We start from the raw sequence: 23084 nt of genomic DNA, 5'->3' as shown, positions 1-23084 counted from the left end.
TAAAAAGATTTTATTTATTTGAGAGAGAGTGAGCGCACAAGCAGGAGAGGAGCAGAGGGAGAGGGACAAGCAGACGCTGTGCTGAGCACAGAGACCCATGTGGGGCTTGATCCCATGACCCTGAAACCATGACCTGAGCTGAAATCAAGAGTTGGATGCTTTACTGACTGAGCCACCTGGGTGCCCCTGCTCTTATTTATTTTTAAAAATCCTTTTGTTGGGGCACCTGGGTGGCTCAGTTGCTTAAGTGTCTGCCTTCAGTTCAGGTCATGATCCCAGAGTCCTGGGATTGAGTCCCAAGTCAGGCTCCCTGCCCAGCAGGGGAGTCTGCTTCTTCCTCTTCCTCTCCCTCTGCCCCTGCTCATGTGCTCTCTCTCTTGCTCACTCTCTCTCTCAAATAAATAAATAAAATCTTAAAAAAAAAAATCATTTTGTTGAAGTATAGCATACAGGTGGTGCACAAATTATAAGCTCAATAAATGCTTTTGGTTTTTCAAATAACATTATTTCTCTGATTATGAAATCAATATATGCACATTGTGGAGACACTTTAAAATAATTATCATTAACAATCCCACTCATGGAGTGCCTGGGTGGCTCAGTCGTTAAGCATCTGCCTTTGGCTCAGGTCATGATCCCAGGGTCCTGGGATCAAGCCCCGCATCTAGCTCCCTGCTCTGCGGGAAGCCTGCTTCTCCTTCTCCCACTCCCCCTGCTTGTGTTCCCTCTCTCGTTGTGTCTCTCTCTGTCAAATAAATAAATAAAATCTTTAAAAGAAAACAAAACAAAACAAAAAACAATCCCACTCATAATACCACCAGACAGGGATCCTTTTTAACATTCTGGTAAGGAAATTTCCAGCCTTTTTCTATAGGTTCTATTCAAATATGTATTTTATAAAATTGTAATTGCATAGTTTATACTGGGTTTATTATTTTTATTGTGACTATTTCCCTATATCATCACATATTCTTCTACAGTTTGACATTTAACAGCTGCATAGAATTTTATCCTGTGATCTTACTCTATTTAAACAATTCTCTATTATTGAACATTTAGGTTGTTTTCAATTTTTGCTAATATAAATAATGCTGCATAAACATTGTTCTATATAAGCTCTTGCCCACATATATGATAAATCAATAAATGATTAGAGGATGTTACTATTCCCATTTTCCTTAGCGAAGATGATCAAATGCCCTGATTTTGTGTGTTGGATTTAGTTTATGTTTTCAGGTCCTAGGATCCTTAGTATTATGGAAACACAGGGCCACAGCAGAGAAATACTCAAGTGAGGAAAGTGGGGTTAGAAGTAAAAGTGAATTTACCAACTTATTTTAATTGGGATGCTAATAACAGATGCAAAAAAATTTTTTTAAAGATTTTATTTATTTATTTGACAGAGAGAGACACAGCGAGAGAGGGAATACAAGCAGGGGGAGTGGGAGAGGGAGAAGCAGGCTTCCCGCGGAACAGGGAGCCTGATGTGGGGCTCGATTCCAGGACACCCAGATCATGACCTGAGCCAAAGGCAGACGCTTAACGACTGAGCCACCCAGGCACCCCCAGATACAAAATTGTTTAAGAAAGATATCTGAGAACCCATGTAAATACTGAAAAATAAAAGTGTAGCCAGATAATATTTCAGGTACTTACCTATATTTTTACTATTCTTATACTTTTCCCTGCCCATTCAAGCTAGTGGTTACCCTGTCCTTATCCATCTCTCAAAGGAGGGTTGTTACATGTTAGAAAGCAGAAGTCTGAAAAGCTTTCTGGCTTCTAAGAGATTAAATTCTAGAATAGAGAGCAGGCAGGCAAGGAGTCTGTCTGAAATTGTAGTGAGAGGGGCGCCTGGGTGGCTCAGATGGTTAAGCGTCTGCCTTCAGCTCAGGTCATGATCCCAGGGTCCTGGGATCGAGTCCCACATCGGGCTCCCTGCTAGGCGGGGAGCCTGCTTCTCCCTCTGCCTCTGCCTCTCTTTCTCTCTCTCTCTCTCTCTCTCTGACTCTCATGAATAAATAAATAAAACATTTAAAAAAAAATGAAATTGTAGTGAGACTTGAAAATATTGTCCTGGCTAAGGGGAAGGGAAGTGATGAATGAACAGAGATCTCTGGGGCCTTGGAACAAAGGAGGATGGTAGCAAAACTTTAAAGAGGAAATAGTTTCAAGGTGCATTTGGGCATATGGATCCTAGGCAGCCTTGCAAAAGGATTCCTGTGCCTGGGTGTGAGGCACACTTGCTTACCAGAATGGTAGGCATCTCCACTGTAAACTGGATACACTTGCGAGTTGGAAGCAGATTGTGACTCCTATTCCCCATCTTTGGTACCATATAATGTTCTGAAACAATGGCATACCCAAAGTGAGAGAGGGAAAATAATTAAGCCAAAGAATTAAGGCTGTCTCCCTGTGAGATGAGAGCTCAAAACAGAAGCAGAAATTGAGAAAATCAAGTTCTATTTCTTTAATACTTGGGCTTATAGTTTGAGATTTATACCCACTATAATTTCTCTATTTTCTGTAAAAATTAATAAAATTAAAAAAAATCCTAACGAGAGTACTAATGGAAAACAGTGTCATTCTCAGTTACATTGCTTCAAATTCAGGTATATATTTTTATGAGGCATAAAGCTTTATGGGGGTAGAGTTGTAGGATACAATTCATACAAATTCTGATAGTATCATAGAGTTATTTAGAAATATCTGAAATTCCTTCATACTGTTTCAAAGGAATGAAGTAGTGATTTGGGCATTTTAGGAATTGATTTACAGTATTTAGAAACTTTAGATTTTGCCTGAGAACTTTAAAAGTAGACTTTAGTCTTTTATATTAACTTCCAGTGCAGATTAATGACGTCACACATTTTACAATTCAGTAAAGTCAAATAGAGGCTTAGAGTCTCTAATGCTCTGGCTTAATCTAAGAGTTAAGGTTGTAGTATTTAGAGCATGATCTCTATTCTCTCCAGTTATCCTTCAAAAATCACATTTCTCATACCTGGATTTGTGATAAGGATTGGACAGAGAACATTGCAGGTTATATTATCTGGTAAATTCTCAGTGGGCAGCTTCACTTTCAAGCCTTTTCACTTAATTTGATCGGCCAACTAACTCTCAGGGGACTTTAATTATTCAAACATAAGTGACCTAATGCTTTAAAAGGAGGAGATTTGGAAGTGAGACAGAAATAGAGACAGATATGAGAGGCAGAGAGACAGACAAACAGAATGAATGGATGAATGGGTAACTGCTTTTCTAGGGAGGTCTGAATTAGAGTCTTAGCTCTTCCTTGGTACCTATGTGACCTATGCGATCTGGGGTAAGAAACTTCTAGGCCCGGATTCCTCATGTGGCCCAAGGGTGCTAATAGTCTCTAGTGACTTCAGAGGGTGAACAGGAACTTCCTTTTTCTTCTGAGACTCCTTAACAGAGAAATACTTTTATATGGGAGAGGGGCCACTTTATAATCCCTGTCTCTTCCCAGAAGAAGTATGTTGTTTTTTGTTGTCGTTATTTTTCATTTTTTTTAAGTGGCAGAAAGATACTTTATTGAACCTCCCCAGTCCTAGTTCATGTTCTCCTGCATAGTCTTGGTTTCTCTGAGATGCCCAGTCCCCTGGGCAGCGATGAGACCCACTTTGCGGGGTGGGGGTGGGGGGCATCTTTGAGGAGGGTACCAAGTTTGCCGATGTGCTGGTAGTTGCCACCTCTGAAGGGATGCTCCACAGGGTTCATGGCCACACCCCGCATGCGGGGCTAGCAATTCCTCTTATCCTTATACTTGTGGTAGGCACAGTGGATTTCAGGATGGGCTTGTAAGTGCGGTCACCTCCGGCCACTACACGGACCACAGCTCTATTGGCTGAGGAGATGACCTTCTTGGAGCCCGAGGGCAGCTTCACTTGGGTCTCCTTGGTCTCAGGTTGCGGTAGGTGACAAAGGCGTTGTTCGTGGAGGCTCGGTCCAGCTTGCCTCCATCGCAGGCTTCTCCTCCAGGCAACACAGGACGGTGCATCATGTTTTCAGGAATGGTGCCCATTGGAGGCATATGGCCGATGCTGAGCCGGGCCTTCTGGCCGCGGTACACGAACTAGCTAATGTGGGTGCCCTTAGCCGTGAAGAACAGCTCTGTTTCTTATGGGGTAGGTATCTTGGAGGACCCCCTTAGCACCAGGAGTGCCTCCCCCTGCGGTGTGGATGACGTCCTTCCTGACGCCCTTGACGTAACTGTGCGGCCGGCGAAGTAGGTGCGCAGGCGCACAGCGCCTTTTGGTGCTACATACGCGTGCCCCGTGGGCTAGCGATTTTCTGGTTCCCCGCGGGCACACGCTGCTTGGCGTGGCTCTGGGCGTGCTTCAGGGGTATTCGTGGCCGCCCAGGCACCCCACTATGGCCCAGGGACCATTGCTATCCCTCAGAAGTTTCAGGGCTTCTTTTAGTCATGTATGGATTTAAAAGCAGGTAGCTTCTTTCCTTCTCTATACAGTTTGAAGATATATTTTTTTAAAGATTTTATTTATTTATTTGAGAGAGAAGGAGACAGAGCACGGGGGGGTGGGGGGGCAGGGGGAAGGAGGAAGCGGGGAGGGGTAAAGGGAGAGTGAGGGAGGGAGAAGCAGACTCTTGCTGAGCCCGGAGCGGATCCCAGGACCCTGAGATCATGACCTGATCCGAAGTCAGACGCTTGATGACTGAGCCACCCAGGCGCCCCCAGTTTGAAGATGTTTTGCACAGACTGACCGTACTGAGGGTTCCCTAAGTTTTGTTCTCGGAGCTATTGTAACCAGTTATATGGTTATCGAGTTGGTCATATCGGGTCTCATAGTCTTAGGTGACAGGGGAGAAGGACAAATACAGGAATTCTTATTCCCTCTCATACTTTGGATTCTGACCAGGTGGAAGAAAGGACTGAGAGGAAGTCAAGCGGAGGTCATACCTGGAACTGGTAGTTCCACGAAGTAAGTGGTAAGTTCAGCCCCCATTATTTAGAGTTCGTGGAAGATTGTTGTTCTTTAATAGCAGAAAGGAGAAGTGAGGTTTTTGGAGGGCTTTCCGACTTGGAATTTTCAAGTCTAAGCATCTGTAAGGCAGCGATCTTCAGATATGTGAAGACAAGTCTGGGAATCTCTGTGGTAAGAGGAGGAGGAGGACATGTAAAGTTTGAAAACCCATGATTGGATATATGTTTGGAACACCAAACATTACTGTTTTAAATAATAGGAGCTTCGTAAGAGAGGTAATCTTTTTAATTCCTTTTTTTTTTTTTAAGATTTGTTTATCTATTTATTTGACACAGAGAGAGAGCGATCGAGAGAGAGAGAGAGAGAGAGAGAGAGAGCACAAGCAGGGGGAGTGGCAGGCAGAGGGAGAAGCAGGCTCCCTGCTGAGCAAGGAGCCCGATAGGGGGCTAGATCCCAGGACCCTGAGACCATGACTTGAGTGGAAGGCAGCCACTTAACCAACTGAGCCACCCAGGCGCCCCAGTCTTTTTAATTCTTATTTAATGGGTATGTGTGTAAATAAAGCTTGAGAAACTGCTTTAGGCTGTAAAAGAGGGTGCCAAAAGTTGTAAATGAAGTTTAACCCCAGAGTTAGCTAAATAGGGAATTGATAGCAGTTTAATTAACAGAGACCTAGCCAGACCTGAGAGACAGACCATCCAGCCAAGGGATTGCCAATAGCTCCAGGAGCCAAGTCCAGGCTGGCACCTGATTTTTTAATAACCTGCTAGCTAATAATGGTTTTTACATTCTTAAGTAGTTGCAAACAAAAGAAGAATAATATTTCATGACACGTGGAAACTATGTGAAATAAAAATTTCAGTGTCCATAAAGTTTTATTGGAGCAGAGCAAAGCTCATTTGTTTATGTATTCTCATTTGCTGCTTTTATGCTGCAGGGACAGAGTTGAGTAGTTGTGACGATATATAGTCCATGAAGCTTAAAGCATTTATTATCTGACCCTTCACAGAACATATTTGCTGACCCTCTTGATCTTGTTCAGAAAGAAATTAAGGCTCTGTAAAGGTAACTGGCTTGGTCAAGCTCAAATGGTTAAACAGTAGTAGGTTCCTAATATTACTCATGGTATCTCTTTTCAGTGTGTCTTTTTAGTTATCATTACTATGTCAGCACTTCTCCTCCTCTCAACCTTTTCTACCTCCAAAGATCTTTCCTAACAATTTTCTAGAGCATATCCACAACTATATTTCTGACAGACAGGAGTTGTTTTGCTTTGCTTCAAATGCCCTTTTAAAATACTCAGCATTTTGCTGACCTTTCCAACTAAGTCAACTTGTGACCTGCCTGAAATGTCTTTATAAATTAGTTTCTAATTAATCAGAAGGCTGTTAATACCTTTAAAGGACTTTGTAGGCAATTAGGAGTCTATTGCCACCAAGTGGCCAATGGCATGTTGATTACGCTTGCCAAACTGAGCGATCATAGAATTATCACAGTGTCACAGGGTCTCCTGGTTGGAAGAGACCTGAAATTTCAACCACTTAACAATAAATTGTTAAGGAGATCATAATGCAGTCTAGTCAATTGTTAGAAATAAAAGTAGTTTTTTTTTTTTAAAAAAGGTAAGCATACATACTTACTTGGTCACTTTTAAAGCCACATATAAAGACATGCAAAATTACAAATGCACTTTGGTGCTATCCTCAGTCCTCAGTTGTCATTAATCATAGATAAAACTGGCCCTGCTGCTAGACTAATGACAACTTTCTAACTCATTCTATTATTGTCAATTAAATGGCCCTCAGAGGTGTTTTAAAACAGCCTGATAGTTAAAGCAACCCTTGTGGCTTGCTAGTATTTATCCCTCTTTTAAAAGAGAGGGTGGTGGCCTCTGTAACTCTGTGCACAGCTCAACACAACAGGAGCCTGCTCACCCTCACAGCCTTTTCCTCCAGCACATAATGGTGAATTGTGTATTCATATTTTTTTGCCCATTTTTTAAAAAAGATTTTATTTATTTATTTGAGAGAGAGAGAATGAGAGAGGGAGAGAAAGAACATGAGAGGGGGGAGGGTCGGAGGGAGAAGCAGACTCCCTGCTGAGCAGGGAGCCTGATGCGGGACTCTTATCCCCCAGGACTCCAGGATCACGACCTGAGCCGAAGGCAGTCGCTTAACCAACTGAGCCACTCAGGCGCCCCTTTTTTGCCCATTTTTATATTGCGTTTTTGGTTTTTGTTTCCTTTGATTTCTAAAAATAATTTCCATATAAGGGATATTACTCATTATCTGTGATATATGTTGCAAATATTTTTCTTGCAGTGAGTGATTTGTCATTTGACTTTACTTTTGGTATTCTCTTATGTGATGTGAGTTTTTAATTTTGTTTTTGTAGTCAAATTTATCAGTATTTTCTTTTACTGAATCTGGATTTTGAATCAGAAAAAGCCTTTTCCCACATTCAAATTATAAAGGAATTTACCATTGATTTCATCTAGTATTTATATGATCTTCTTTCTTTCTTTTTTTTTTTTTAAAGATTTTATTTATTTGAGAGAGAGAGAGATAGCAAGAGAGAACATGAGCAGGGCCAGGGGAGAGGGAGAAGCAGGCTCCCCGCTGAGCAGGGAGCCCGATGCGGGGCTCGATCCCAGGACCCTGGGATCATGACCTGAGCCGAAGGCAGACGCTTAACCGACTAAGCCACCCAGGCACCCCTGATCTTATTTCTTACTTTTAGAACTTCTTATCCATTTGGAGTTATTTTTGTGTATGATTTGAGGTATGGATCCAATTTTATCTTTTTCAAAATGCTTATCAAGTTGTCCTCACACCCTATATATGCCCCAGTGCTTTTTTGATACCACTTTGATCACATTCCAAATTTCCATATGTACTTAGGTTTAATTCTGGACTTTGTGTTCCATTACATTGATCTATTTATGTGCCAGTACCAAACTTTAATTATAGAAGTTTTATATTTTGATATCTAGTACAGCTACTTTTCCCTTATAGCTCTTCTTTTTTCATTTTTTAAAAAAGCTATTCTTGCATGTTTATTTTTCCATATGAACTTTAGTATCAGCTTTCTAGTTCTAGAAAAAAAGCTTATTGGTATATTTATGAAGAATCTTATTTATAAGTTATCTTAGGAAGAACAGACATCTTTTTAATATGAATGATCATATTTAAGAACATATAATGTCTTTCCGTTTGTTCAAGTTAATTTGTGGGTGTTTCAAGAATGTTTCAGAGTTTTCCTCATGTTGATTTTGCACATTTATTGTTAAGTTTATACCTTAGAATTTATCTTTTTTTTTGGTTGCTGTTGTAAATAGGGCTTTTTTTCCCTCAATTATATCTTGAAACTGATTATTGTTAGTGTATCTAAAGGCTGTTGATTTGTGTATATTAGTTTTATATCTTGCTAACTTTAGAATTCTTTTATTATTTGGTTAGTTTTACCATGGATTCTCTAAGATTTTGTGTATATACAATTATGTCATCTGTAGGATGCTGGGTTCAAGACTGAGGTGTATACATTTTATTACATTCCTGTGTTTTTGAGTGCTTTTTTTTTTTACATAAGGAATAGGTTTTGAGTTTTGTCAAATATTTTTTCAGTCTTTGTGGAGATCATCATATGATTTTCCTTCTTAGATCTATTAATATGGGGAATTATAGTAATTGATTTTCTAATAATGAACCACTCTTGTAGTTCCTGGAATAAATCCATTGGACCTGGTATCTTATTTTCTTAATGTGGCATTGGATTCTGTTTACTATTTTATTTTAGAATTTTTGCATCAACATACATAAATGATATTTTTCTGTCATTTTCTTTTTTTAAAAAAAAGAACGTGAATGCAAATTGGAACAGCCACTCTGGAAAACAGTATGGAGTTTCCTCAAAAAGTTAAAAACAGAACTATCCTGTGATCCAGCAATTGCACTACTAGGTATTTACCCAAAGGATACAGAAATACTAATTCGAAGGGGTACATGCACCCTGATGTTTATAGCAGCATTATCATCAGCAATAGCCAAATTATAGAAAGAGCCCAAATGTTCATTGACTGATGAATGGATAAAGCAGTGGTATATACATACACACAGTGGAATATTACTCAGCTATAAAAGAATGAAATCTTGCCATTGCAGCGACATGGATGGAGCTAGAGAGTATTATGCTAAGTGAAGTAAGTCAGAGAAAGATGAATACCGTATGATTTCACTCATGTGGAATTTAAGAAGCAACAACTGATCATAGGGGAAAACAAGAGAAAGGCAAACTAAGAAACAGATTCTTAACTATTGAGAACAAACTGATGGTTACTAGAGGGGAGGTGGTGGGGGAATGGGTTATACAGGTGATGGGGATTAAGGAGGGCACCTGATGTGATGAGCAATGGGTGCTGTATGGAAGTGTTGAATAACTATATTGTACACCTGAAACTAATATTACACTCTATGTTAACGAACTGGAATTTAAATAAAGACTAAAGAAAAAGAGAAACTGAGCCTGGTACTTTTTGTGAATAGTTCTTTGACAACTTTCTCTATTTTTTAAAATATGGACATTGGTCAGTTTAAGCTTTTTATCTCTGCTGGAGTCAATTTTGATAGACTGTATTTTAGTAGGAAATTATCCATTTCATCCAGCTTTTCAAATGTATTTGCATAGTGAGGTACAAAATATTAGCTTATGATTTAAAATATTTTCTGTTTTAATGGTTATTTCCCTTTTGGTATTTATTATTACTTTTCCTTATTTTTAAAAATTTTTCAGAGAACCAGAATTTTGATTAATTAGTTTTGCAGTTTTTTTGTTCCTTACCTCATTAATTTTGGCTTTTAGATTTATTAGTTCCTTCCTTATCCTTTCTTTTCGTTACTGTTTATATTTTTCTGGCTTTTTGAGTTGTGAATTTAATTCACTTGTTTTCATTCTTTAATTTTAATTACTGTAAGTGTTTAAGACTATGAATTTTCCTCATAGCACTTTTAAGTGGGTCCCATAGATTCTAATATGTAGTGTTTCAGTCTCATTATTTTTTGCAAACTCAGTAATTTCAGGGAAAACTAGTAATATTTTTCCTTTCGTCCAAAAGGTGTTTACTAGAAAGTTTCTTTTCTTTTTTCAAACATACAGTGTTATATTAGTTTCAGGTATAAACATAATGATTCAACAATTCTATACATTACATAGTGCTCATCAAGATTAAGTGTACTCTTGATGTCCTTTATCTATTTCACTCTTTACCCCACCCACCTTCCCTCTGGCAACCACCAGTTTGTTTTCTGTATTTAAGAGTTTTTTGTTTGTCTCCTTTTTTCTTTGTAAATTTGTTTCTTAAATTCCACATATGAGTGAAATCATATGGTATTTGTCTTTCTCTGAATGAGTTATTTCACTTAGCATTATACTCTCTAGCTCCATCCATGTTGTTGCAAACGGCAAGACCTCATTCGTTTTTTATGGCTGAGTATTTATATATAACACATCATCTTCATCCATTCATCTATGAATAAACACTTGGGTTGCTTCCGTATCTTGGCTATTGTAAATAATGCTTCAATAAACATAGGGTTTCATATCTTTTCAAATTAGTGTTTTCATTTTCTTTGGGTAAATACCCAGGATTGGAATTATTTGATCATATGGTAATTCTCTTTTTAATTTTTTGAGGAAACTCCATACTGTTTTCGACATTGGCTATAACAGTTTGCATTCCCACCAATAGTGCACAAAGGTTTCTTTTTCTCCACATCACCAGTACTTGTTATTCTTTGTGTTTCTGATTTTAGCCATTCTGACAGATGTAATATCTCACTGTGGTTTTGATTTGCATTTCCCTGATAAGTGATATTGAACATCTTTTCATGTGGCTGTTGGTGGTCTGGATGTCTTCTTTGGAGGAGTATTTATTCATGTCCTCTGTTCATTTTAATCAGATTATTTGTTGTTGTTGTTTTTTTTTTTTGGTGTTGAGTTGTATAAGTTCTTTTATGTGCTTTGGATATTAATCCCTTATCAGATTTATCATTTGCAAATATATTCTCCCATCTTGTTTTCTTAATGGTTTCCTTTGCTGTGCAAAAGCTTTTTATTTTGGTGTGGTTCCAGTAGTTTAATTTTGCTTTTGTTTCTTTTGCCCAAGGAGACACCTAGAAAAATGTTTCTGTGGCCAATGTCAAAGAAATTACTGCCTATGTTTTCTTCTGAACATTTTATGGCTTCAGGTCTTGCATTTAGGTCTTTAATTCTTCTTCTTTTTTCTTTCTAGAAATCTTATTTTTTATTTTGTTTATTTTTTTATTATGTTCAGTTAGCCACTGTATAGTATATCATTAGTTTTTGATGTAGTGTTCAATTTGAGTGTATTTTTGTGTATGGTGCAAGAAAGTATTCCAGTTTCATTCTTTTGCATGTAGCTCTCCAGTTTTCCCAGCACCATTTGTTGAAGAGACCATCTTTTCCTTATTGTGTATAGTCTTGCCTCCTTTGTCATAGATTAATTGACCATGAGTGTGAGTTTATTTCTGGGCTCTCTATTCAGTTCTATTGATCTGTGTGTCTGTTGTTGTGCCAGTACCATGAGTTTTTGGTGATTACAGCTTTGTAGTATATCGTGAGACCTGGGAGTGTGATACATCCAGCTTTGTTCTTCTTTCTAAAGATTGCTTTGGCTGTTTGGGGTCTTTTGTGTTTCCATACAAATTTTATTATTCTTTGTTCTAGTTCTGTGAAAAATGTTGCGTTAAATCTGTAGATTGCTTTGGGTAGTATGGACATTTTAACAATATTAGCTCTTCCAATCGGTGAGCATGGTATATTTTTCCATTTGTTTGTATCCATCTTCATTTTCCTTCATCAGTGTTTTATGATTTTCAGAGTACAGGTCTTTCACTTCCTTGGATAAGTTTATTCCTAAGTATTTTATTATTTTGGTACAATTGTAAATGGGTTTGTTTCTTAATTTCTTTTTCTGCTATGTTTAATAGAAGGCTTCTTAACTTCAAGGTGGAATGGCCTTTTTATTTTTGGTTTTGCCATTAATGTCTAGTTTTATTACATTGAGATTATCTTAATTCTCTTTTTAAATAGTATCCTTCTCTTTCTCCATTGATTTATTGGAGAAACCACGTCATTTATCTCATATGATGTTACATATCTTGGATTTGGCTGCTTGCTTCCTCATATTGTCATTTAACCTATTTTTTTATATGCCATATTTTCTATAAATTGCTAGTTACAACTCAGGCTTGATTAGATTCAGGTTTAATGTTTTATGCAGTAATACTTCATGGGAATGCTATCTACTTCCCATTGCAATAGATCATGAAACATGTAATATTCCACTTCAGTGATACAGATATTATTCACTGGGTTTAGGTGAGTAAGCCTGATACTCCATTATAAACCTGACTATCAACCTTTTGTGTAATAGTTTTAGCATCCACTGATGTTGTACCCTTGACCTGTTATTTTATTAGGTGTAGCAAAATGATTTTCCTGTCATTCCTTTTGTTATCTTTGGTTATTGTGGTTCTATTTATTTTTTGATAGCTTTATTGAGGTAATAATTGATGTGTAATAAAATCTATGTATTTGAAGTATACAATTTAATTAGTTTTGACATATTTATATACTTATACTGATGATTATATAATTCATTATTACACATTGATAACTAAATTTTTCTATAAAGAATTTTTCATCATCAACTATTAGATTACCCTAAAATTCAGTGAGTTCATATAGGAAGAGTCAAGCTAAATGCTTGATTCTTTCACTTAATTTATCAGTTAACAGATAATTATTTGATGCCCTAGAAACTTCCATTAGTAATAATTAAAGTTTTTTTCCCCACACATTTTGGGGGGGGAGTTTGGAAGGGTATTATGAACTCATGCATTTTTATGTACTTGAAATGTTTCAATCAATTAAAGTCACTGTCTTTTTATTGGTGCTTATGTTGTGCCACCTTAGGCTATTGGGAGCCCCTTCGAGCTGGCTCTTACATCTTTTTGATAGAATGTCAGTAGTCTTTGATAGCTTCTTTGTTTTGTCACAAAAAGATGTCATAGATTCATCTTGTATATTTCCTTCCACAGACCTGGAATAAACCATTTTTCTAAAGAGTCCTGGTTCCTTTTAGTGGGGAAAGGTATTTAGAGCTATGAGCTTTTCTTTACGTTTTCATTTTTAATCTTTCTAAAATGATATATTGGTTCATTACTAATGGTATACATTAATGACATACATTATTGAATTAATATTTTTCATATTAATTGTTTAAGCTAATAGTGTTTAGGTTTGTTTTTAAATATCAGAGCTAAGAAATAATCTATGGTCATTTAAAGTAACATATCTTTCCTATTATCTTTACTCATGTAGTCAGATTTTATTTTATTTTATTTTATTTTTTTAAAAGATTTTATTTATTCATTTGACAGAGGGAGAGAGAGAGCACAAGTAGGCAGACAGGCAGGCAGAGGGAGAGGGAGAAGCAGGCTCCCCGCTGAGCAGGGAGCCCGATGTGGGGCTCGATCCCAGGACGCTGGGATCATGACCCGAGCCGAAGGCAGACGCTTAACTGACTGAGCCACCCAGTCAGATTTTAAAAAAGATTTTATTTATTTATTTATTTATTTATTTATTTATTTATTTATTTATTTTAGAGCATGCAGGAGGGAGGAGCAGAGGGAGAGGGAGAGAGAGAGAATCCCAAGCAGAGTGTAGAATCCTATGGGGGGCTTGATTTCATGACCCTGAGATCATGACCTGTGCCGAAATCAAGAGTCAGATGCTTAACCGACTAGGGCACCTAGGTGCCCCTGTAGTCAGATTGTACTTATCACAAAGACTATTTAAAAAGGGCAGTGGTACCAACAAGTTGGGAGACCTGGGGACTCAGCCTCACTCTATGGGTGGTATGAACTTGAATGAACCACCAGCTCTCTTAAATTTCTGACTCCTCTTTACCTAGGCAGGGGTAAAGACAATGGCCTGAGAACAGCTGATGACTGTATATGCTATTGGTATATACTACCCACTTATTGGGCACTGACAATCAGTCTAGCCAGAAGAGTAAAGGCAGCCAAGAGAGGATGATAAGAGTGGCCAGATAAGTTAGAGACACTTGTTCCTTTTCACCTTTCCAGACCAAGAAGAGGGAGAGGGGTAGGAGTGAAAGAACAGACCATAGCCATTTCTCATTCTGAGTCTCTCAAGCCAAAGTTGGCCTGCTGATGGGATGAGGAGAATGTGTGATCATTAAATTGGATTTGAAATTCAAATTTTACTAATAGTAGAATTTTTAATAAATAAAAGTGACTGGAAAGACATAAATTCTGCCCAAAATGTTGTTTTGGGGTGGGAAAAAAAGATTCAGCAAAGCGGCCAAAGACAGTGAGGGATGGCAGAAAAGCAAACTATTTGAGTACATAGCCCATTGTGTTCAGAATGTGCGATAAACTGGGTGTATTTGGTAATCAGAATGGGAGAAGTTAATTTTTTTGTGTACATCAATAGAAGAAACAGAGATTCAGAAATAGAAAATTTAGAAGGAGTTTCTGTACTTTATTTTTATTATTTTTATTATGTTCAGTTAGCCAGCATATAGTACATCGTAAGTTTTTGTTGTAGTGTTCAACGATTCATTAGTTGTGTATAACACCTAGTGCTCATACCAACACGTGCCCTCCTTAATACCCATCACCTGGTCACCCCAACCTCCCACCCCTCTCCCTTCTGTAACCCTCCATTTGTTTCCTGGAGTCCAGAGTCTCTTATGGTTTGTCTCCCTCTCTGATTTCTTCCCATTCAGTTTTCTCTCCCTTCCCCTGTGGTCCTTCGCACTATTCCTAATGTTCCACATATTAGTGAAACCATATGATAATTGTCTTTCTCTGCTTGGCTTATTTTGCTTAGCATAATCCCCTCCAGTTCCATCCATGTCGATGCAAATGGTGGGTATTCATCCTGAGATACCACCTTACACCAGCTAGAATGGCCAAAATTAATAAGACAGGAAAAACAAGTATTGGTGAGGTTGTGGAGAAAGGGGAACCTTCTTACACTGTTGGTGGGAATGCAAGCTGGTACAGCCACTCTGGGAAACAGTATGGAGGTTCCAAGACGTTCAAAATAGAGCTACGCTATGACCCAGTGATTGCACTACTAGGTATTTGCCCCAAAGATACAGATGTAGTAAAAAGAATGGACACATGTACCCCAATGTTCATAGCAGCAATGTCCACAATAGCCAAACTGTGGAAGGAACCGAGATGCCCTTCAACAGATGAATGGACAAAGAAGATGTGGTACATATATACAATGGAATATTAGCCATCAGAAAGGATTTTCTGTACTTTAAACTAGAGATTGATCATCTCCCCTACCTCTCAGGCTTTTCCTGTAATTCAGTCATTCTCCACTAGGTGGCAGCAGATATCTTGGTTATGCTATCCACAAGCTCAAATTTTAATTTTCTGCTCAGATTTCATTGTAGATTTTAGCTGTATATTTTTTAAATAAAAACTAACATCATTTGAGTATTTTTTTAAGGAAAGACCTTTTCTTTTTTTTTTTTTTAAGATTTTAGTTATTTATTTGAGAGAGAGTGCGCACGTGAGAGAGCAGGAGAGGGAGAGGGAGAAGCCGACTCTCCACTGAGTAGGGAGAGCTGGATATGGGACTCTGATCCTAGGAGGCCGGGATCATGACCTAAGGCGAGGGGAAGGCAGCCCTTTAACCCTCATTTGAGTATTTTAATAAAAACTTTAAGTATTGCTTTAATACAAATAGGAAATTTGGATCATTTTTAAAAAAAGTCTAAGAGGCAAACTACATAGAAGTGTTTTTTCATTGTATTGCTAACTAATTCTTTTCTTATCTCTAGACTGACTAGAATGATATTAATTCCCTCTGATGTCGTTTTATAGTAATGTGTCAATGGGAAATGGCTGGCACAGTTCTGAGACCAGTTAAATTGGATAACACAAATTTATTGCAGTTTCCCTCTGCTACTGGTTCTAGGATGTTGGGGTTTAGGGAATAATTTTTGTGTCTTTTTTTTTTTTAACTTGTCCATAAGTTTCCATTTCTTATTTTCAGAGTTTCATTTTTATCCCTTTTCTTGGCAAAAGCAAGAAATGAAAATCTCTGACCTGCTGAGACCAAAAATCCCCATTCTACCAGGTTACTTTCTTCAATTAGAGGGCAGTAATTTTCCACTGATTCATAGAGTGACATCACTTTTTTTCCCATCAGCTTTCTAACTGGAAACTCATTTAAACTACTTTACATATGATAGTTATCTTGCCATATCCTAGCCACAACTCTGAGTTCCTACAAATAATTTTAGAATGTCTATACACAAAGGACATTTTAAGCCAAAATGTAAAGTTTCTGAGCAATAGTTCAACAAACATTTATAAACAGTTCTAAAAAATAAATTCCCAGCTTTTTATTACAAAGTTTCTAAACATTCAGAAAAATTGTGCAGTAAATTATTCTATACCACCACGCAGATTAAATAATATTTTGCCACATATTTAAATATATATCTTTTTTTGGTGAAACATTTTAAAATTGCAGATACTGTGACCATTTACCCCTAAAGAGTAGAGTCACATCCCCTAAAATGAGGACATTCTCTTACATAACTGTATTATTACCCCTAAGAAAATTAACAATACTTCCTTAATTTTATCTTATAACCAGTCCATATTTACATTTCCCAAATTTCCCTCAAGTTCAAATTTAACACATTACTTTTGGTTGCTGTTTAGAATATTATAATTTAGAAAGGTTTAAAAAATTTAAAGTAACAATACTGACGTTTTGAAGAGACCAGGACAATTGTCTTATAGAATGTCCAATATTTTGGATTTGTCTAACTTTTCTTTAGAGTGTCACTTGATTCTAAGAGTATCTAGTCATATTAATTTGATGACAACCAATTCCTATTATCATGTGAAAGTTTTCAGAAGTTGCAGTGGTTTGCAGCCACAAAATGATTTTACCTACTCTTCTGTCGTTCTGGAAGACTTGCAACCAGCGAATGTCAGAGCAGGAAAGCCAGCCCCAAAGGACTCAGTATAATAGGTTCCTGTAACTGCTGTATGGCCGCTGTAACAAGTTACCACAGATATGGTGGCTTAAAACAGTGCAGATTTTTTCTTGCCATGTTCTTAGGTCCCAACTAACAGGGCCACTTGCATGAGCAAACAGAGAAACCAGAAATACTGCAGAATGTTTGGGAGTGAGGAGAGTGCATCACCCACATTAAGGAACCTGCAGGAGAGAGGTCCCCAGCAATGGAGGGGGGTCTCTAAGGAACTAGAAATACTCATGAGCGAGAGTAATCTGAAAACATCTGCTGGGTACCAGTCAGTATGGGGACTTCCCTGCCCAGTTTACTTTTTCTTCCTCTCTGTGCCCCATCGTTGGAGAGGATAGCCATGTGTGTGAGGAGGAGAGGGCGTAGCACCTGTGGGATAAAGAGGGAGATGGCTGACCATAGCCCCTTAGCTACTAATGGCTTCTCTCTCTGCAGGAGGCCTGAGCTGAGGAAAAGGGAGGGGGACTAAATTAAGCCAAGAGCTTGACTCTAACAAGAAACTAGACATTTGAATTACTGATTAGGACCTCATACCACGTAACAGTTACCAGAAAAGTCATACTCAAGTTTTCCACTTAGAGAAAAGAGACCTAGCTCCATGGAGCAGATTTAGATGGATAGGGAAACAAAAATAGTTACTTTCGGATTATATCCTGTGAGTTTTGCTTTTTTTTGATGTGATTGTTACAGTTGTAAAAGTTCAGGACATAGATGTCTGGTGCCTTAATTAGCATGCTGGGGGTGACGGGAAATGTCAGGAGACTGGAAAAGAGATTGAGGGATGCTAATAATATTGTTTGTTTTATATTTGGGTTAAAATTTACTTACCCACATCTGTATAACAAAGAAAGTGTGTTTTAAAATTATTTTTTGAATGCTTTACCTTCCACCTTATTTTTTTAAGTTTTTTTCTTTTTTTTTTAAGATTTATTTATCTTGAGAGAGAGAGAGCGCGCGCACACAAGTGGGAGGGTCAGAGGGAGAAGGACAGAGAACCCCAAGCAGACTCTGCAATGAGCGCTGAGCCTAACATGGGGCTCGATCCCATGATCCTGAGATCAGGACCCAAGCCGAAACTAGGAGTCGGGTGCTTGACCGACTACGCCACCCAGGCGCCCCTAAGTTTTTTTTTTTTTCTTAAAGAGCACGCAAGACAGCATAAGCATGGGGGGAGGGGCAGAGGCAGAGTGAGAGAATCCCAAGCAGACTCCTTGAGTGGCTCCATGCCAGGCTCCATGCAGGGTTCAACCCCATGACCCTGAGATCATGACCTGAGCCGAAATCAAGAGTCTGATGCTTGACCGACTGAGTCACCCAGGCGCCCCAACCTTCCACCTTATTTAAGGTCACTTAATATTGGCCAGGATGTAGGGAAATGGATTAACACTCTTTTGTAGCTTATCCAATCAAGAATTCTGATGGATTTAGCTCAAGAGCCCACAAGTGATTTCTTCTCATCTACTGTCCACTATAATCTTGGCTTTATCAGTCCTTATATTGTAGCTAAAATACCACAGGTAAGGCTGTGTTTCTCTTTCCCTCCCTCCCTCCCCCTTTTCTTCCTTCCCTCCTTTCAGTGATGTTATATAGCATTGCAAAAGAAAGAAGCAAGTAGACAATACTCTATTTTCCTTCCCTGTGTTTCCTCTTCTTCCTTTTCAATGAAACTTGAAACTTCATTTGTGTCATTCTGTGTGGACCCGGATTCTGTGTCCTGCTCTCCCCCTTAACATTGCTTCTAAACTTGATGATGGGTTTTGATATAGTACACACACTTGCCATATCTGTTGTTTGTGGGCTCTCCCACGATAGGATTATAGTGTAATTTCCTTAGCCGTGCCCTGGATGCTGGGCATCTGGATTCTTTCCTGTTTGTGTCCCAGAACCTCAGCAGTGTGTCAGTGCTCCCTTGGGTGCGGGCTCTGGGCGTGTGGCTCCGGTGTGTTCTCATGTAGCTGGAACATGGTGCTGCTAATTAATTAATTGGATTATTTCCTTGGGAGTGTATACATAAAAGAGAAATTATTGCCACAAAGGCTGAGAAAGATCTTTATAAAAACTTTTAAACCTTTTGCCAAAGGACAGTCCAGAAAATGAACCAGCCAGAAGTTAGTTCACCAAAGGATAGATCCTAATAGAGGATGTTGGAAGATCTAGAGGGACTGGTCTTTCATCAACCTCCAAGAAGGCCTTTCTGATATGCTTCAAGGAATTACCTTTTGAACTTTGTTGTAAAGGTCTTAATTTTATTTAAATATTTTTGCTTTTCAACTAAAACTTTAGCTGCTTGGCAGACTTTCAGGTTCTTTTTGTTTGAATGTTTGATGGACTGACTTCTCTTGTGACGAACTGGGGCCGGTCAAATCACTGAAATTCTGTTGTGTGATTTTTTTGGCTGATGAATTCTTTCTTATTTTTTTGGCTGATTTTTTAACATTTTCTATTATGGAAATTTAAAAAACTTAACAAAAGTAGAAGGAGTAGAAATATGGAGCCCCATGTACTCATTACCCAGCTTCACAACCATTAACTTTCTGTTGTTCTTTCTTTTCTCCCTATATACTTTTTCTTCCTCACGTTGTGATATTTTATTTTATTTATTTATTTTTAAAGACTTGTTTTAGAGAATGAGAGCACATGAGTGCAGGGGTGAGGAGGGGCAGAGGGAGAGAGTCTTAAGCAGACTCCGTGCTGAGTGTGGAACTCAACGTGGGGGCTCGATCTCATGACCCTGAGATCACAAACTGAGCTGAAAACAAGGGTTGGATGCTTAACCAACTGCACCACCCGGTACCCGAACACATTGTGATATTTTAAAGCAAATCCCAGACATCATATGATTTCACCCATAAGTACTTCACCCTACATCACATCTTATTAAAGGATCACAGTGCTTATGGCAAAGCAGGAGAGTTAACAGTAAGCAAATTTGGGTAAAGGGATATGCGTGGTCTTTGTAGTACTTATTTTTACAAATTTTCTGTAAGTTTGAAATTATTTCTAAATAAAAAGTAAAACAAATAAAACAAAAAAACCACCCAACCAAACAAAAAACATGACCATGATGATATCACATTGGATAATCCAAGAACAGTTTTTTCTTGTTTTACTCTAAACCATGCTCTTGGAAAGAAAGTAAGGGAAAAAACTCAGATAAATATTAAAAAGAAAATAAAAATTACTCATAATTCTAACACCCAGACACAATCACTGTTTAATGATTATGTATTTTTCTCCAGGCTATTAAACAGACACAGATACACCCAAAATATGCCTATCATTTAGAAAGTCAAATAGTCTGATGGGTTTATAATCAAGCACATAATTCCTATCATCCAGTCTCCCTACTTCTCGTGTGCTCGCTCTTCTCTAATGGCAAAATAGCAGCTGCAGCTCTGTTTTCAGAGTAGTACCTCCTTATCTGTCACAGCTGTTAAGATGAAAGGGAATCCTGTTTCTCTTGCTTTTTCTCAGGAGAATGGGTTTTTCGTTTTGTGTTTGATCTTAAAAATGCTTTGTTTGTGGGCACTGTGTACTGCAGATTGGCTTGTCCATCATCCGCTTTGACCTCCTCCTAGCAGGTCTTCCTATACTGTAGAGGCTGGACAGCAAAAGCCACACTTCCAGACTCCCTTGCAGCTTGGGTTTTGCACATAGCCAGTGGGAGGCCTGGAAGGTTGATGTGAATGGAGCCAAGCACAGTGGCAGAAGGGTTTGGTTCCTCCAGCTGCAGTGAAGAGTCCAGTGTCAGGTCCCCTGTGGCCTGGTTGCTAAGTGGAAGGCAGGAGAAGGAGCGAGGTTTTTGCCAGAAGAACCCCATGAAGGGATTAGATATTTCTCCTGGCTGCATTGTTCCTGATTGTGTAGCATCCCAAGCTTGGATTATCCTAAGTTTATAAGCATCTTAATATCCTATAACAGATCTTTTTTTTTGCTTAAACTAGCTAGAATGAATTTTATTGTGTCCAACTAAGAAACTTGTTAGAAGAAATTATTGAACTCTATGATACTTCTTGAGATTCTAAAAGCAAAACCTCCAAACTTTAGTCATCTGTGGTTTTAATGATTTTCTATATTTTTCCTATACCCCTGAAAGGGGGGATACTCAGTTATTTTATTTGGCAAATAACCAATTATGGCAGGTAATATTGTATCCTCTTTACATAAGAAACTGAGACGAATGAATTTGGACATTAACTACTTCACCTAAGGACATATATAGTTTATCTGTTATGCTGTTTAGAAAACCACACCTGGTGTTTCACTACTCCAATACTTGACCTATTAATGACTAACAATGAAAAATAGTCCCTAAGAGTCCTGGAACCAATTATAGTGCTAGCAAAACTTTATAGGAGTGGCAACTGACCTAACTGGGTAATTCTTATCTAATATAGTTTGCTTATCTGTTTAAAACGTCACTCATGGCAATTTTCAATTATTTTCTTAATTTTTCTGGTACAATTTTGTGCTTAGTGTACAAAATGTGGGAACTATAGATAATTCTAAAGAAGAAATGATTAGTCCACCACAAGCAGCAATGTCTATTATTTGAATGTTTTTCATAGGTCAGATAGAAACAAAACATTTAAAGAAAATTGGGAGGTTTGGAGCAATAACCACATCTTTGGGTTGATGTCAAGAACAACACATTCTTCCAAAAACATTTTCTGATATTTCTGTTAGGGATCAAATCCTGTACTGACCCTGAGGGTTATTCTTGGGCTTTGATCTCTTACCTATTTCCATTATACTCACAAACATTTGCACTCCATGTGCTGGGAACTCAGTCCTAGAGTTAATTGTTTTATTGGTTCTAGCCTCCTCCTCTAGCTAGTTATCCAGGTAGCTAGTGCCCCAATTTCAGAGGAAGACAGCTGGTAATAATCTCTGTTGCTCCCGCACCCACTTCCTCTAAGCCAGCTCTTGGTATATACAGGTATCCTTACCTCCACTCCAAACTCCCCCCACTCTTGTGCATGATTCAGGGGAGGGGACGGACGTGGTGGTCATTCTAGCACAGGAGGTGGTCCCCCTTGCCCACTTAATGCCGGGGTCACAGTTGTCCTGCTAGTCCCTAAATACACCTTCTGCTCGTTCTGCCCAGTCTCCTGCCCCTACTTGGCTTCTTCTAGTAATTCTCCACTTATACCCCTAGCTGAGTAGCTCCCCTCAAGGCGAAAACTTTTCTCCCTGTCCTTGGAATGCACCTTTGTTCCCGTGACTCATCCTACCCTGTACTTGTTGTATTCCTGACCCCTACCTCACTCCTTGCATGATAGCAAAGTTCTCATCCAACTGCTGGTATTTCCCCATGATCCAGGACAGGAAAGCTAGGGTTTCCTGGACACCAGTGATCTCATTACAACAACTTTCTTCCACCTTCAAGATACACCTTTATCTCCAATGGACTCCTAAAATGACCATCCAGGCTCAGACCAGGGGTGATTAACCAGCACGCCCTATTAATGTTCTGTTGCTCTGCTAGCTCAGATGTGTACAAATGCAGCAGATAACAGAGGAAACCTGGCTCTGTGCAGCGCTAGCCCACAGCTTCTAGGACTTTAGCCAGGCCCAGAGGGTAAATAACATTACCCGGAAATGCAACTTTGGGAGAAAGACGGAGGGAAGTCTGATTTCCCCAGAATTGAAACTAAGGCAGTTAGACAACTTCTGGTGATCATAGGGACTTTCAGAGTGATAATGTTACCTGCTGATTATTACCTGTGAAGTTCTCATGTAAATTCTTAAAATCTTCTAGGTAACACTTGCATTTGAGTGAAAATCCTTCATAATTGTATGATTCATTTTTATTTTCAAAAGAAAGATAAACAGTTTCCCATTGCCAGTGGACTCTAAAGAATCTTTTAAAAAACTCTTCTTTTTTTTTCTAAAGATTTTATTTATTTATTTGACAGAGGGAGACACAGAGAGAGAGGGAACACAAGCAGAGGGAGTGGGAGAGGGAGAAGCAAGCTTCCCGCCAA

At 38.6% G+C, this 23084-nt stretch overlaps 1 pseudogene; it reads right to left on the bottom strand.

The window, feature by feature from the left end:
• Window positions 1–3508: 3508 nt before the first annotated feature.
• On the bottom strand, window positions 3509–22413 carry LOC118536689 (large ribosomal subunit protein uL2 pseudogene; annotated as a pseudogene).
• Window positions 22414–23084: the final 671 nt, after the last annotated feature.

The sequence above is a fragment of the Halichoerus grypus genome, chromosome 1 (assembly GCF_964656455.1).
Source record: "Halichoerus grypus chromosome 1, mHalGry1.hap1.1, whole genome shotgun sequence".
NCBI lineage: Eukaryota > Metazoa > Chordata > Mammalia > Carnivora > Phocidae > Halichoerus > Halichoerus grypus.
Note: the sequence above shows the minus strand (reverse complement) of the source record. Positions and strands in the feature narration are given on the sequence as shown.